This window comes from Hydractinia symbiolongicarpus, chromosome 7, assembly GCF_029227915.1.
Source record: "Hydractinia symbiolongicarpus strain clone_291-10 chromosome 7, HSymV2.1, whole genome shotgun sequence".
NCBI lineage: Eukaryota > Metazoa > Cnidaria > Hydrozoa > Anthoathecata > Hydractiniidae > Hydractinia > Hydractinia symbiolongicarpus.
The window spans coordinates 10,340,605-10,350,460 of record NC_079881.1 but is presented as its reverse complement, the minus strand read 5'-3'; the positions used below and the strand labels follow the sequence as shown (position 1 = coordinate 10,350,460).

The window sequence follows — 9,856 nt, the reverse complement described above, 5'->3', positions numbered from 1 at the left end:
TAATAGGCGTCAAACATTTGATTCACTGCGGCTTTTAATAGCCTTGCCCTGTGTGAGGATCGAACTCACGACCTTCAGATTATGAGACTGACGCGCTGCCTACTGCGCTAACAAGGCACTGTGCCCTAATCCGATGCATTTCAGAAAAACGTTGTTATTACAATGTCTTCTTGCAAATGACTAAAATATTTGAAGTGCCGTTGCTTCCAAACGCCCAATAGGTGCTTCCGAGGCACAACTAACGGCACAGGTTCCACCGAGACTTGAATTCGGATCGCAGGATTCAGAGTCCTGAGTGCTAACCATAACACCATGGAACCTACAGAGGCTCTTCCGAGGTTCGCTTCGCGGAAACATCAATGATTCCGCCCGGGCTCGAACCGGGGACCTTGCGCGTGTTAAGCGCACGTGATAACCACTACACTACGGAATCTGGCAACTAACAAGCGACATGTTTTTGCTTTTTTCTCTAGCTATTTTAGCCTTGTATTGCTTTCCTTCGTCGTAGGTTCCAATAGTCATTGGATTCCGTAGTGTAGCGGTTATCACGTGCGCTTCACACGCGCAAGGTCCCCGGTTCGAGCCCGGGCGGAATCATTGTTGAGTTGCTAGTTTTGTAATAGGCGTCAAACATTTGATTCACTGCGGCTTTTAAAAGCCTTGCCCTGTGTCAGGATCGAACTCACGACCTTCAGATTATGAGACTGACGCGCTGCCTACTGCGCTAACAAGGCACTGCGCCCTAATCCGATGCATTTCAGAAGAACGTTGTTATTACAATGTCTTCTTGCAAATGACTAAAATATTTCAAGTGCCGTTGCTTCCAAACGCCCAATAGGTGCTTCCGAGGCACAACTAACGGCACAGGTTCCACCAAGACTTTAACTCGGATCGCAGGATTCAGAGTCCTGAGTGCTAACCATAACACCATGGAACCTACAGAGGCTCTTCCGAGGTTTGCTTCGCGGAAACATCGTGTTAAGCGCACGTGATAACCACTACACTACGGAATCTGGCAACTAACAAGCGACATGTTTCTGCTTTTTTCTCTAGCTATTTTAGCCTTGTAATGCTTTCCATCGTCATAGGTTCCAAAATTCATTGGATTCCGTAGTGTAGCGGTTATCACGTGCGCTTCACACGCGCAAGGTCCCCGGTTCGAGCCCGGGCGGAATCATTGTTGAGTTGCTAGTTTTTGTAATAGGCGTCAAACATTTGATTCACTGCGGCTTTTAATAGCCTTGCCCTGTGTGAGGATCGAACTCACGACCTTCAGATTATGAGACTGACGCGCTGCCTACTGCGCTAACAAGGCACTGTGCCCTAATCCGATGCATTTCAGAAGAACGTTGTTATTACAATGTCTTCTTGCAAATGACTAAAATATTTGAAGTGCCCTTGCTTCCAAACGCCCAATAGGTGCTTCCGAGGCACAACTAACGGCACAGGTTCCACCGAGACTTGAACTCGGATCGCAGGATTCAGAGTCCTGAGTGCTAACCATAACACCATGGAACCTACAGAGGCTCTTCCGAGGTTCGCTTCGCGGAAACATCAATGATTCCGCCCGGGCTCGAACCGGGGACCTTGCGCGTGTTAAGCGCACGTGATAACCACTACACTACGGAATCTGGCAACTAACAAGCGACATGTTTTTGCTTTTTTCTCTAGCTATTTTAGCCTTGTATTGCTTTCCTTCGTCATAGGTTCCAATAGTCATTGGATTCCGTAGTGTAGCGGTTATCACGTGCGCTTCACACGCGCAAGGTCCCCGGTTCGAGCCCGGGCGGAATCATTGTTGAGTTGCTAGTTTTGTAATAGGCGTCAAACATTTGATTCACTGCGGCTTTTAAAAGCCTTGCCCTGTGTGAGGATCGAACTCACGACCTTCAGATTATGAGACTGACGCGCTGCCTACTGCGCTAACAAGGCACTGTGCCCTAATCCGATGCATTTCAGAAGAACGTTGTTATTACAATGTCTTCTTGCAAATGACTAAAATATTTGAAGTGCCGTTGCTTCCAAACGCCCAATAGGTGCTTCCGAGGCACAACTAACGGCACAGGTTCCACCGAGACTTGAACTCGGATCGCAGGATTCAGAGTCCTGAGTGCTAACCATAACACCATGGAACCTACAGAGGCTCTTCCGAGGTTCGCTTCGCGGAAACATCAATGATTCCGCCCGGGCTCGAACCGGGGACCTTGCGCGTGTTAAGCGCACGTGATAACCACTACACTACGGAATCTGGCAACTAACAAGCGACATGTTTTTGCTTTTTTCTCTAGCTATTTTAGCCTTGTATTGCTTTCCTTCGTCATAGGTTCCAATAGTCATTGGATTCCGTAGTGTAGCGGTTATCACGTGCGCTTCACACGCGCAAGGTCCCCGGTTCGAGCCCGGGCGGAATCATTGTTGAGTTGCTAGTTTTGTAATAGGCGTCAAACATTTGATTCACTGCGGCTTTTAATAGCCTTGCCCTGTGTGAGGATCGAACTCACGACCTTCAGATTATGAGACTGACGCGCTGCCTACTGCGCTAACAAGGCACTGTGCCCTAATCCGATGCATTTCAGAAAAACGTTGTTATTACAATGTCTTCTTGCAAATGACTAAAATATTTGAAGTGCCGTTGCTTCCAAACGGCCAATAGGTGCTTCCGAGGCACAACTAACGGCACAGGTTCCACCGAGACTTGAATTCGGATCGCAGGATTCAGAGTCCTGAGTGCTAACCATAACACCATGGAACCTACAGAGGCTCTTCCGAGGTTCGCTTCGCGGAAACATCAATGATTCCGCCCGGGCTCGAACCGGGGACCTTGCGCGTGTTAAGCGCACGTGATAACCACTACACTACGGAATCTGGCAACTAACAAGCGACATGTTTTTGCTTTTTTCTCTAGCTATTTTAGCCTTGTATTGCTTTCCTTCGTCATAGGTTCCAATAGTCATTGGATTCCGTAGTGTAGCGGTTATCACGTGCGCTTCACACGCGCAAGGTCCCCGGTTCGAGCCCGGGCGGAATCATTGTTGAGTTGCTAGTTTTGTAATAGGCGTCAAACATTTGATTCACTGCGGCTTTTAAAAGCCTTGCCCTGTGTCAGGATCGAACTCACGACCTTCAGATTATGAGACTGACGCGCTGCCTACTGCGCTAACAAGGCACTGCGCCCTAATCCGATGCATTTCAGAAGAACGTTGTTATTACAATGTCTTCTTGCAAATGACTAAAATATTTCAAGTGCCGTTGCTTCCAAACGCCCAATAGGTGCTTCCGAGGCACAACTAACGGCACAGGTTCCACCAAGACTTTAACTCGGATCGCAGGATTCAGAGTCCTGAGTGCTAACCATAACACCATGGAACCTACAGAGGCTCTTCCGAGGTTTGCTTCGCGGAAACATCGTGTTAAGCGCACGTGATAACCACTACACTACGGAATCTGGCAACTAACAAGCGACATGTTTCTGCTTTTTTCTCTAGCTATTTTAGCCTTGTAATGCTTTCCATCGTCATAGGTTCCAAAATTCATTGGATTCCGTAGTGTAGCGGTTATCACGTGCGCTTCACACGCGCAAGGTCCCCGGTTCGAGCCCGGGCGGAATCATTGTTGAGTTGCTAGTTTTTGTAATAGGCGTCAAACATTTGATTCACTGCGGCTTTTAATAGCCTTGCCCTGTGTGAGGATCGAACTCACGACCTTCAGATTATGAGACTGACGCGCTGCCTACTGCGCTAACAAGGCACTGTGCCCTAATCCGATGCATTTCAGAAGAACGTTGTTATTACAATGTCTTCTTGCAAATGACTAAAATATTTGAAGTGCCGTTGCTTCCAAACGCCCAATAGGTGCTTCCGAGGCACAACTAACGGCACAGGTTCCACCGAGACTTGAACTCGGATCGCAGGATTCAGAGTCCTGAGTGCTAACCATAACACCATGGAACCTACAGAGGCTCTTCCGAGGTTCGCTTCGCGGAAACATCAATGATTCCGCCCGGGCTCGAACCGGGGACCTTGCGCGTGTTAAGCGCACGTGATAACCACTACACTACGGAATCTGGCAACTAACAAGCGACATGTTTTTGCTTTTTTCTCTAGCTATTTTAGCCTTGTATTGCTTTCCTTCGTCATAGGTTCCAATAGTCATTGGATTCCGTAGTGTAGCGGTTATCACGTGCGCTTCACACGCGCAAGGTCCCCGGTTCGAGCCCGGGCGGAATCATTGTTGAGTTGCTAGTTTTGTAATAGGCGTCAAACATTTGATTCACTGCGGCTTTTAAAAGCCTTGCCCTGTGTGAGGATCGAACTCACGACCTTCAGATTATGAGACTGACGCGCTGCCTACTGCGCTAACAAGGCACTGCGCCCTAATCCGATGCATTTCAGAAGAACGTTGTTATTACAATGTCTTCTTGCAAATGACTAAAATAGTTGAAGTGCCGTTGCTTCCAAACGCCCAATAGGTGCTTCCGAGGCACAACTAACGGCACAGGTTCCACCGAGACTTGAACTCGGATCGCAGGATTCAGAGTCCTGAGTGCTAACCATAACACCATGGAACCTACAGAGGCTCTTCCGAGGTTTGCTTCGCGGAAACATCAATGATTCCGCCCGGGCTCGAACCGGGGACCTTGCGCGTGTTAAGCGCACGTGATAACCACTACACTACGGAATCTGGCAACTAACAAGCGACATGTTTTTGCTTTTTTCTCTAGCTATTTTAGCCTTGTAATGCTTTCCTTCGTCATAGGTTCCAAAATTCATTGGATTCCGTAGTGTAGCGGTTATCACGTGCGCTTCACACGCGCAAGGCCCCCGGTTCGAGCCCGGGCGGAATCATTGTTGAGTTGCTAGTTTTGTAATAGGCGTCAAACATTTGATTCACTGCGGCTTTTAATAGCCTTGCCCTGTGTGAGGATCGAACTCACGACCTTCAGATTATGAGACTGACGCGCTGCCTACTGCGCTAACAAGGCACTGTGCCCTAATCCGATGCATTTCAGAAGAACGTTGTTATTACAATGTCTTCTTGCAAATGACTAAAATATTTGAAGTGCCGTTGCTTCCAAACGCCCAATAGGTGCTTCCGAGGCACAACTAACGGCACAGGTTCCACCGAGACTTGAACTCGGATCGCAGGATTCAGAGTCCTGAGTGCTAACCATAACACCATGGAACCTACAGAGGCTGTTCCGAGGTTCGCTTCGCGGAAACATCAATGATTCCGCCCGGGCTCGAACCGGGGACCTTGCGCGTGTTAAGCGCACGTGATAACCACTACACTACGGAATCTGGCAACTAACAAGCGACATGTTTTTGCTTTTTTCTCTAGCTATTTTAGCCTTGTATTGCTTTCCTTCGTCATAGGTTCCAATAGTCATTGGATTCCGTAGTGTAGCGGTTATCACGTGCGCTTCACACGCGCAAGGTCCCCGGTTCGAGCCCGGGCGGAATCATTGTTGAGTTGCTAGTTTTGTAATAGGCGTCAAACATTTGATTCACTGCGGCTTTTAAAAGCCTTGCCCTGTGTGAGGATCGAACTCACGACCTTCAGATTATGAGACTGACGCGCTGCCTACTGCGCTAACAAGGCACTGCGCCCTAATCCGATGCATTTCAGAAGAACGTTGTTATTACAATGTCTTCTTGCAAATGACTAAAATATTTGAAGTGCCGTTGCTTCCAAACGCCCAATAGGTGCTTCCGAGGCACAACTAACGGCACAGGTTCCACCGAGACTTGAACTCGGATCGCAGGATTCAGAGTCCTGAGTGCTAACCATAACACCATGGAACCTACAGAGGCTCTTCCGAGGTTTGCTTCGCGGAAACATCAATGATTCCGCCCGGGCTCGAACCGGGGACCTTGCGCGTGTTAAGCGCACGTGATAACCACTACACTACGGAATCTGGCAACTAACAAGCGACATGTTTCTGCTTTTTTCTCTAGCTATTTTAGCCTTGTAATGCTTTCCTTCGTCATAGGTTCCAAAATTCATTGGATTCCGTAGTGTAGCGGTTATCACGTGCGCTTCACACGCGCAAGGTCCCCGGTTCGAGCCCGGGCGGAATCATTGTTGAGTTGCTAGTTTTGTAATAGGCGTCAAACATTTGATTCACTGCGGCTTTTAATAGCCTTGCCCTGTGTGAGGATCGAACTCACGACCTTCAGATTATGAGACTGACGCGCTGCCTACTGCGCTAACAAGGCACTGTGCCCTAATCCGATGCATTTCAGAAGAACGTTGTTATTACAATGTCTTCTTGCAAATGACTAAAATATTTGAAGTGCCGTTGCTTCCAAACGCCCAATAGGTGCTTCCGAGGCACAACTAACGGCACAGGTTCCACCGAGACTTGAACTCGGATCGCAGGATTCAGAGTCCTGAGTGCTAACCATAACACCATGGAACCTACAGAGGCTCTTCCGAGGTTCGCTTCGCGGAAACATCAATGATTCCGCCCGGGCTCGAACCGGGGACCTTGCACGTGTTAAGTGCACGTGATAACCACTACACTACGGAATCTGGCAACTAACAAGCGACATGTTTTTGCTTTTTTCTCTAGCTATTTTAGCCTTGTATTGCTTTCCTTCGTCATAGGTTCCAATAGTCATTGGATTCCGTAGTGTAGCGGTTATCACGTGCGCTTCACACGCGCAAGGTCCCCGGTTCGAGCCCGGGCGGAATCATTGTTGAGTTGCTAGTTTTGTAATAGGCGTCAAACATTTGATTCACTGCGGCTTTTAAAAGCCTTGCCCTGTGTGAGGATCGAACTCACGACCTTCAGATTATGAGACTGACGCGCTGCCTACTGCGCTAACAAGGCACTGCGCCCTAATCCGATGCATTTCAGAAGAACGTTGTTATTACAATGTCTTCTTGCAAATGACTAAAATATTTAAAGTGCCGTTGCTTCCAAACGCCCAATAGGTGCTTCCGAGGCACAACTAACGGCACAGGTTCCACCGAGACTTGAACTCGGATCGCAGGATTCAGAGTCCTGAGTGCTAACCATAACACCATGGAACCTACAGAGGCTCTTCCGAGGTTCGCTTCGCGGAAACATCAATGATTCCGCCCGGGCTCGAACCGGGGACCTTGCGCGTGTTAAGCGCACGTGATAACCACTACACTACGGAATCTGGCAACTAACAAGCGACATGTTTTTGCTTTTTTCTCTAGCTATTTTAGCCTTGTATTGCTTTCCTTCGTCATAGGTTCCAATAGTCATTGGATTCCGTAGTGTAGCGGTTATCACGTGCGCTTCACACGCGCAAGGTCCCCGGTTCGAGCCCGGGCGGAATCATTGTTGAGTTGCTAGTTTTGTAATAGGCGTCAAACATTTGATTCACTGCGGCTTTTAAAAGCCTTGCCCTGTGTGAGGATCGAACTCACGACCTTCAGATTATGAGACTGACGCGCTGCCTACTGCGCTAACAAGGCACTGCGCCCTAATCCGATGCATTTCAGAAGAACGTTGTTATTACAATGTCTTCTTGCAAATGACTAAAATATTTCAAGTGCCGTTGCTTCCAAACGCCCAATAGGTGCTTCCGAGGCACAATTAACGGCACAGGTTCCACCAAGACTTGAACTCGGATCGCAGGATTCAGAGTCCTGAGTGCTAACCATAACACCATGGAACCTACAGAGGCTCTTCCGAGGTTTGCTTCGCGGAAACATCGTGTTAAGCGCACGTGATAACCACTGCACTACGGAATCTGGCAACTAACAAGCGACATGTTTCTGCTTTTTTCTCTAGCTATTTTAGCCTTGTAATGCTTTCCTTCGTCATAGGTTCCAAAATTCATTGGATTCCGTAGTGTAGCGGTTATCACGTGCGCTTCGCACGCGCAAGGTCCCCGGTTCGAGCCCGGGCGGAATCATTGTTGAGTTGCTAGTTTTGTAATAGGCGTCAAACATTTGATTCACTGCGGCTTTTAATAGCCTTGCCCTGTGTGAGGATCGAACTCACGACCTTCAGATTATGAGACTGACGCGCTGCCTACTGCGCTAACAAGGCACTGTGCCCTAATCCGATGCATTTCAGAAGAACGTTGTTATTACAATGTCTTCTTGCAAATGACTAAAATATTTGAAGTGCCGTTGCTTCCAAACGCCCAATAGGTGCTTCCGAGGCACAACTAACGGCACAGGTTCCACCGAGACTTGAACTCGGATCGCAGGATTCAGAGTCCTGAGTGCTAACCATAACACCATGGAACCTACAGAGGCTCTTCCGAGGTTCGCTTCGCGGAAACATCAATGATTCCGCCCGGGCTCGAACCGAGGACCTTGCGCGTGTTAAGCGCACGTGATAACCACTACACTACGGAATCTGGCAACTAACAAGCGACATGTTTTTGCTTTTTTCTCTAGCTATTTTAGCCTTGTATTGCTTTCCTTCGTCATAGGTTCCAAAAGTCATTGGATTCCGTAGTGTAGCGGTTATCACGTGCGCTTCACACGCGCAAGGTCCCCGGTTCGAGCCCGGGCAGAATCATTGTTGAGTTGCTAGTTTTGTAATAGGCGTCAAACATTTGATTCACTGCGGCTTTTAAAAGCCTTGCCCTGTGTGAGGATCGAACTCACGACCTTCAGATTATGAGACTGACGCGCTGCCTACTGCGCTAACAAGGCACTGCGCCCTAATCCGATGCATTTCAGAAGAACGTTGTTATTACAATGTCTTCTTGCAAATGACTAAAATATTTCAAGTGCCGTTGCTTCCAAACGCCCAATAGGTGCTTCCGAGGCACAATTAACGGCACAGGTTCCACCAAGACTTGAACTCGGATCGCAGGATTCAGAGTCCTGAGTGCTAACCATAACACCATGGAACCTACAGAGGCTCTTCCGAGGTTTGCTTCGCGGAAACATCGTGTTAAGCGCACGTGATAACCACTACACTACGGAATCTGGCAACTAACAAGCGACATGTTTCTGCTTTTTTCTCTAGCTATTTTAGCCTTGTAATGCTTTCCTTCGTCATAGGTTCCAAAATTCATTGGATTCCGTAGTGAAGCGGTTATCACGTGCGCTTCACACGCGCAAGGTCCCCGGTTCGAGCCCGGGCGGAATCATTGTTGAGTTGCTAGTTTTGTAATAGGCGTCAAACATTTGATTCACTGCGGCTTTTAATAGCCTTGCCCTGTGTGAGGATCGAACTCACGACCTTCAGATTATGAGACTGACGCGCTGCCTACTGCGCTAACAAGGCACTGTGCCCTAATCCGATGCATTTCAGAAGAACGTTGTTATTACAATGTCTTCTTGCAAATGACTAAAATATTTGAAGTGCCGTTGCTTCCAAACGCCCAATAGGTGCTTCCGAGGCACAACTAACGGCACAGGTTCCACCGAGACTTGAACTCGGATCGCAGGATTCAGAGTCCTGAGTGCTAACCATAACACCATGGAACCTACAGAGGCTCTTCCGAGGTTCGCTTCGCGGAAACATCAATGATTCCGCCCGGGCTCGAACCAGGGACCTTGCGCGTGTTAAGCGCACGTGATAACCACTACACTACGGAATCTGGCAACTAACAAGCGACATGTTTTTGCTTTTTTCTCTAGCTATTTTAGCCTTGTATTGCTTTCCTTCGTCATAGGTTCCAATAGTCATTGGATTCCGTAGTGTAGCGGTTATCACGTGCGCTTCACACGCGCAAGGTCCCCGGTTCGAGCCCGGGCGGAATCATTGTTGAGTTGCTAGTTTTGTAATAGGCGTCAAACATTTGATTCACTGCGGCTTTTAAAAGCCTTGCCCTGTGTGAGGATCGAACTCACGACCTTCAGATTATGAGACTGACGCGCTGCCTACTGCGCTAACAAGGCACTGCGCCCTAAT

At 48.4% G+C, this 9,856-nt stretch overlaps 42 non-coding genes across 42 annotated transcripts; 15 read left to right on the top strand and 27 right to left on the bottom strand.

Moving 5' to 3' along the window:
- Positions 1-44: 44 nt before the first annotated feature.
- On the bottom strand, positions 45-117 carry Trnam-cau (transfer RNA methionine (anticodon CAU)). The gene has a single exon. It is a non-coding gene; the product is annotated as a tRNA-Met (tRNA).
- A 243-nt stretch (positions 118-360) lies between these two features.
- On the bottom strand, positions 361-433 carry Trnav-aac (transfer RNA valine (anticodon AAC)). The gene has a single exon. It is a non-coding gene; the product is annotated as a tRNA-Val (tRNA).
- A 91-nt stretch (positions 434-524) lies between these two features.
- Positions 525-597, top strand: Trnav-cac (transfer RNA valine (anticodon CAC)). Its single transcript has one exon. It is a non-coding gene; the product is annotated as a tRNA-Val (tRNA).
- Positions 598-1,104: 507 nt separating this feature from the next.
- On the top strand, positions 1,105-1,177 carry Trnav-cac (transfer RNA valine (anticodon CAC)). Its single transcript has one exon. It is a non-coding gene; the product is annotated as a tRNA-Val (tRNA).
- Positions 1,178-1,242: 65 nt separating this feature from the next.
- Trnam-cau (transfer RNA methionine (anticodon CAU)) lies at positions 1,243-1,315 on the bottom strand. The gene has a single exon. It is a non-coding gene; the product is annotated as a tRNA-Met (tRNA).
- A 243-nt stretch (positions 1,316-1,558) lies between these two features.
- On the bottom strand, positions 1,559-1,631 carry Trnav-aac (transfer RNA valine (anticodon AAC)). Its single transcript has one exon. It is a non-coding gene; the product is annotated as a tRNA-Val (tRNA).
- Positions 1,632-1,722: 91 nt separating this feature from the next.
- Trnav-cac (transfer RNA valine (anticodon CAC)) lies at positions 1,723-1,795 on the top strand. Its single transcript has one exon. It is a non-coding gene; the product is annotated as a tRNA-Val (tRNA).
- Positions 1,796-1,859: 64 nt separating this feature from the next.
- On the bottom strand, positions 1,860-1,932 carry Trnam-cau (transfer RNA methionine (anticodon CAU)). Its single transcript has one exon. It is a non-coding gene; the product is annotated as a tRNA-Met (tRNA).
- A 243-nt stretch (positions 1,933-2,175) lies between these two features.
- On the bottom strand, positions 2,176-2,248 carry Trnav-aac (transfer RNA valine (anticodon AAC)). The gene has a single exon. It is a non-coding gene; the product is annotated as a tRNA-Val (tRNA).
- A 91-nt stretch (positions 2,249-2,339) lies between these two features.
- On the top strand, positions 2,340-2,412 carry Trnav-cac (transfer RNA valine (anticodon CAC)). Its single transcript has one exon. It is a non-coding gene; the product is annotated as a tRNA-Val (tRNA).
- A 64-nt stretch (positions 2,413-2,476) lies between these two features.
- Positions 2,477-2,549, bottom strand: Trnam-cau (transfer RNA methionine (anticodon CAU)). The gene has a single exon. It is a non-coding gene; the product is annotated as a tRNA-Met (tRNA).
- A 243-nt stretch (positions 2,550-2,792) lies between these two features.
- Positions 2,793-2,865, bottom strand: Trnav-aac (transfer RNA valine (anticodon AAC)). Its single transcript has one exon. It is a non-coding gene; the product is annotated as a tRNA-Val (tRNA).
- Positions 2,866-2,956: 91 nt separating this feature from the next.
- Trnav-cac (transfer RNA valine (anticodon CAC)) lies at positions 2,957-3,029 on the top strand. Its single transcript has one exon. It is a non-coding gene; the product is annotated as a tRNA-Val (tRNA).
- A 507-nt stretch (positions 3,030-3,536) lies between these two features.
- Positions 3,537-3,609, top strand: Trnav-cac (transfer RNA valine (anticodon CAC)). The gene has a single exon. It is a non-coding gene; the product is annotated as a tRNA-Val (tRNA).
- Positions 3,610-3,674: 65 nt separating this feature from the next.
- On the bottom strand, positions 3,675-3,747 carry Trnam-cau (transfer RNA methionine (anticodon CAU)). The gene has a single exon. It is a non-coding gene; the product is annotated as a tRNA-Met (tRNA).
- A 243-nt stretch (positions 3,748-3,990) lies between these two features.
- On the bottom strand, positions 3,991-4,063 carry Trnav-aac (transfer RNA valine (anticodon AAC)). The gene has a single exon. It is a non-coding gene; the product is annotated as a tRNA-Val (tRNA).
- Positions 4,064-4,154: 91 nt separating this feature from the next.
- Positions 4,155-4,227, top strand: Trnav-cac (transfer RNA valine (anticodon CAC)). The gene has a single exon. It is a non-coding gene; the product is annotated as a tRNA-Val (tRNA).
- Positions 4,228-4,291: 64 nt separating this feature from the next.
- Trnam-cau (transfer RNA methionine (anticodon CAU)) lies at positions 4,292-4,364 on the bottom strand. The gene has a single exon. It is a non-coding gene; the product is annotated as a tRNA-Met (tRNA).
- Positions 4,365-4,607: 243 nt separating this feature from the next.
- Positions 4,608-4,680, bottom strand: Trnav-aac (transfer RNA valine (anticodon AAC)). The gene has a single exon. It is a non-coding gene; the product is annotated as a tRNA-Val (tRNA).
- Positions 4,681-4,771: 91 nt separating this feature from the next.
- On the top strand, positions 4,772-4,844 carry Trnav-cac (transfer RNA valine (anticodon CAC)). The gene has a single exon. It is a non-coding gene; the product is annotated as a tRNA-Val (tRNA).
- Positions 4,845-4,908: 64 nt separating this feature from the next.
- On the bottom strand, positions 4,909-4,981 carry Trnam-cau (transfer RNA methionine (anticodon CAU)). The gene has a single exon. It is a non-coding gene; the product is annotated as a tRNA-Met (tRNA).
- A 243-nt stretch (positions 4,982-5,224) lies between these two features.
- Trnav-aac (transfer RNA valine (anticodon AAC)) lies at positions 5,225-5,297 on the bottom strand. Its single transcript has one exon. It is a non-coding gene; the product is annotated as a tRNA-Val (tRNA).
- A 91-nt stretch (positions 5,298-5,388) lies between these two features.
- Trnav-cac (transfer RNA valine (anticodon CAC)) lies at positions 5,389-5,461 on the top strand. The gene has a single exon. It is a non-coding gene; the product is annotated as a tRNA-Val (tRNA).
- A 64-nt stretch (positions 5,462-5,525) lies between these two features.
- Trnam-cau (transfer RNA methionine (anticodon CAU)) lies at positions 5,526-5,598 on the bottom strand. Its single transcript has one exon. It is a non-coding gene; the product is annotated as a tRNA-Met (tRNA).
- Positions 5,599-5,841: 243 nt separating this feature from the next.
- Positions 5,842-5,914, bottom strand: Trnav-aac (transfer RNA valine (anticodon AAC)). Its single transcript has one exon. It is a non-coding gene; the product is annotated as a tRNA-Val (tRNA).
- A 91-nt stretch (positions 5,915-6,005) lies between these two features.
- On the top strand, positions 6,006-6,078 carry Trnav-cac (transfer RNA valine (anticodon CAC)). Its single transcript has one exon. It is a non-coding gene; the product is annotated as a tRNA-Val (tRNA).
- Positions 6,079-6,142: 64 nt separating this feature from the next.
- On the bottom strand, positions 6,143-6,215 carry Trnam-cau (transfer RNA methionine (anticodon CAU)). The gene has a single exon. It is a non-coding gene; the product is annotated as a tRNA-Met (tRNA).
- A 243-nt stretch (positions 6,216-6,458) lies between these two features.
- Trnav-aac (transfer RNA valine (anticodon AAC)) lies at positions 6,459-6,531 on the bottom strand. Its single transcript has one exon. It is a non-coding gene; the product is annotated as a tRNA-Val (tRNA).
- Positions 6,532-6,622: 91 nt separating this feature from the next.
- On the top strand, positions 6,623-6,695 carry Trnav-cac (transfer RNA valine (anticodon CAC)). Its single transcript has one exon. It is a non-coding gene; the product is annotated as a tRNA-Val (tRNA).
- Positions 6,696-6,759: 64 nt separating this feature from the next.
- Trnam-cau (transfer RNA methionine (anticodon CAU)) lies at positions 6,760-6,832 on the bottom strand. Its single transcript has one exon. It is a non-coding gene; the product is annotated as a tRNA-Met (tRNA).
- Positions 6,833-7,075: 243 nt separating this feature from the next.
- Positions 7,076-7,148, bottom strand: Trnav-aac (transfer RNA valine (anticodon AAC)). The gene has a single exon. It is a non-coding gene; the product is annotated as a tRNA-Val (tRNA).
- A 91-nt stretch (positions 7,149-7,239) lies between these two features.
- Trnav-cac (transfer RNA valine (anticodon CAC)) lies at positions 7,240-7,312 on the top strand. The gene has a single exon. It is a non-coding gene; the product is annotated as a tRNA-Val (tRNA).
- Positions 7,313-7,376: 64 nt separating this feature from the next.
- Trnam-cau (transfer RNA methionine (anticodon CAU)) lies at positions 7,377-7,449 on the bottom strand. The gene has a single exon. It is a non-coding gene; the product is annotated as a tRNA-Met (tRNA).
- Positions 7,450-7,819: 370 nt separating this feature from the next.
- Positions 7,820-7,892, top strand: Trnaa-cgc (transfer RNA alanine (anticodon CGC)). Its single transcript has one exon. It is a non-coding gene; the product is annotated as a tRNA-Ala (tRNA).
- A 64-nt stretch (positions 7,893-7,956) lies between these two features.
- Positions 7,957-8,029, bottom strand: Trnam-cau (transfer RNA methionine (anticodon CAU)). Its single transcript has one exon. It is a non-coding gene; the product is annotated as a tRNA-Met (tRNA).
- Positions 8,030-8,272: 243 nt separating this feature from the next.
- Positions 8,273-8,345, bottom strand: Trnav-aac (transfer RNA valine (anticodon AAC)). The gene has a single exon. It is a non-coding gene; the product is annotated as a tRNA-Val (tRNA).
- Positions 8,346-8,573: 228 nt separating this feature from the next.
- Positions 8,574-8,646, bottom strand: Trnam-cau (transfer RNA methionine (anticodon CAU)). Its single transcript has one exon. It is a non-coding gene; the product is annotated as a tRNA-Met (tRNA).
- A 370-nt stretch (positions 8,647-9,016) lies between these two features.
- Trnav-cac (transfer RNA valine (anticodon CAC)) lies at positions 9,017-9,089 on the top strand. The gene has a single exon. It is a non-coding gene; the product is annotated as a tRNA-Val (tRNA).
- Positions 9,090-9,153: 64 nt separating this feature from the next.
- Trnam-cau (transfer RNA methionine (anticodon CAU)) lies at positions 9,154-9,226 on the bottom strand. Its single transcript has one exon. It is a non-coding gene; the product is annotated as a tRNA-Met (tRNA).
- Positions 9,227-9,469: 243 nt separating this feature from the next.
- Trnav-aac (transfer RNA valine (anticodon AAC)) lies at positions 9,470-9,542 on the bottom strand. Its single transcript has one exon. It is a non-coding gene; the product is annotated as a tRNA-Val (tRNA).
- A 91-nt stretch (positions 9,543-9,633) lies between these two features.
- Positions 9,634-9,706, top strand: Trnav-cac (transfer RNA valine (anticodon CAC)). Its single transcript has one exon. It is a non-coding gene; the product is annotated as a tRNA-Val (tRNA).
- A 64-nt stretch (positions 9,707-9,770) lies between these two features.
- On the bottom strand, positions 9,771-9,843 carry Trnam-cau (transfer RNA methionine (anticodon CAU)). The gene has a single exon. It is a non-coding gene; the product is annotated as a tRNA-Met (tRNA).
- Between the last annotated feature and the right edge of the window lie 13 nt (positions 9,844-9,856).